At 52.5% G+C, this 2,235-nt stretch overlaps 1 pseudogene; it reads left to right on the top strand.

The window, feature by feature from the left end:
• Window positions 1-224: 224 nt before the first annotated feature.
• LOC112409751 (ADP/ATP translocase 3-like) lies at window positions 225-1,614 on the top strand (annotated as a pseudogene).
• Window positions 1,615-2,235: the final 621 nt, after the last annotated feature.

Here is a 2,235-nt window from a genome sequence, read left to right as displayed (position 1 = left end):
CTGCTATCACCTCCGCAGTCTTGGTCACTTTCCTTCATCCCTGAGGTCTGAGTCCCTGGTATCCATACCCTTCTCAGGGCAGAATTGCTGCACTTGGCCATTCACAGGCACAGCTGGGCAAATGAGTACCAAGAGTCACGTAAGCACATCATCTGTGTTCCGCACATATTCCAGCTGTAAGAGCAGTTCTCCCTCTTCCTTGGTAAGTGTTGGTTACTGCTGAAATGGCGACTCTTCCTGCCTGCCGGTCTCTGGACACAGAGGACAAAAAAATGCCGGGCAGCAGTCATATCTATAAGCACCACAGGACTCTGGCTGTGTCTCCTGGTGAGCTAAGGAGATGTGACACACGATGTCCACCTAAGTAGGTCACTAGGGAAGATGGAAAGTGGGGCCACTCTGGCTTCCACCCCTCGGCTCCCAGTCCCACGTATTCTTCCTATTGGGGACACAGTGCCACATGGAGGTCTCAGATGCAGTGCATATGTTGCATTCTGGAGGATGGCACCCCATCACTGCAGAGGATCGCCTCTAAGCATGTGCTTCAGCTGGGTGATGGAATGTGTGATACCAGAGGATCCCATGCTCGTGCGCCCACTCAGACACATCCTTCAGTCTGAAGTATATCCCCTGACAGTATACCATCTTGTATGGGATGCCAGGCCTGCATTTTCGGTCCCGGCGGCAACAGGGCTGACCAGCAGTGCTCACCCTCCAGCTCTCTGTGCCTCCACTCTGTTTTCCACTCACTGAGCTGCCCGTTCTGCCACCACAACGAAACAGGCCCTCTCCTTTGCCAAGGACTTCCTGGCCAGAGGCATTGCCGCCACCATCTCCAAGATGGCTGTGGCCCCGATGGAGTGGGTAAAACTGCTGTGCAGGTACAGTTACACCAGCAAGCAGATCACAGCCGACGAGCAGTACAAGGGCATCGTGGACTGCATCGTGCGCAGCCCCAAGGAGCAGGGTGTGCCGTCCTTCTGGACGGACAGCCTGGGTCATACACTACTTCCCACTCAAGTCCTTAACTCCGCCTTCAAGGATAAGTACAAGCAGATCTTCCTGGGGGCCTTGGACAAGCACATGCAGTTCTGGAATTATTTTGCTGGCAATCTGGCCTCCGGTGGGGTGGCCAGAGCCACCTCCCTCTTGCTTCGTCTACCCCCTGGATTTCACCAGAACCCACCTGGCGGCTGACTTCGGGAAATCTGACATCGAGTTCAAAGGATTAGGAGCCTGGTGAAGATCACCAGGTCTGACGGCATCCGGGGTCTACGCCAGGGCTTCAGCATCTCCGTGCGGAGCATCGTCATCTACCAGGCCACATACTTCGGCATGTACGACAGCACCAAAGTCACGCTCCTTGACTCCAAGAACATGACAGTGGTGGCCAGCATGGTCTCCTGCCCCTTCAACACCAAGTGGCGGCAGATGGATGCAGTCAGGGCACAAAGGAGCCAACATCATGTACAGGGGGACTCTTAACTGCTAGCAGAAGATCTTCAAATACGAAAGGGGCATAGCCTTCTTCAAGGGCGCCTGTCCAACGTCCTCTGCCTCATGGGTGGTGCCTTCATGCTGGTCCTGTACGATGACCTGAAGGAGGTCATCTAGGCCCCACCCCGCTGGACACACGGACCCAAGAGAACCACATAGAATACTTAACTTTTATGGACCATTGACCTTCGAGAAATTTCACCATGTTTGTGGAGAGCTGGAGGTGGCTCTGGCAAAAGGCTCATTGTGATCACGACCGTTGGCACCCTGTGTCCATGTATTGATTGGGGAGGGAGTGGAATCGTGATGTCTTCATGGGTCCACAGGTGAGGCAGCTCCTACCAGACCTAGACTTCAGGTTGTCATAGGACCAACTTCTATTTAAGTATTTATTTTAAAAAACCATGTCTCCCATTTGTACTTAAGCATTATTATCTTTGGCACAGCCACGTATTTGCAGTTATGTTCAATGTTGGGCATTCTGCTGCAAAACAATAAAACCAGGACACAGACAAACGAAAAACAAAAAACACCCTTTGTCCCTCCACCCTAACCCACGTAGGGGTTTAGATCTTCCCTCCCCCTTTTCTTTCAGGGACATCCCTAGGTGTGGCTAGAATGTAACTGCCATCCATTTCCAACTTGTATCCAAAGACCAAGCAAATCCATCCAAAAGCCAAGCTTAGGCCTTTTCCTCCTCCTTCATCTGGCTGTATGGGATCATGTGGCCATAGTGTG

The sequence above is a fragment of the Neophocaena asiaeorientalis genome, unplaced genomic scaffold (assembly GCF_003031525.2).
Source record: "Neophocaena asiaeorientalis asiaeorientalis breed wild unplaced genomic scaffold, Neophocaena_asiaeorientalis_V1.1 scaffold1340, whole genome shotgun sequence".
Taxonomy (NCBI): Eukaryota; Metazoa; Chordata; class Mammalia; order Artiodactyla; family Phocoenidae; genus Neophocaena; species Neophocaena asiaeorientalis.
The sequence above is the reverse complement of the archived record's forward strand: the minus strand, read 5'-3'. Positions and strand labels throughout refer to the sequence as shown.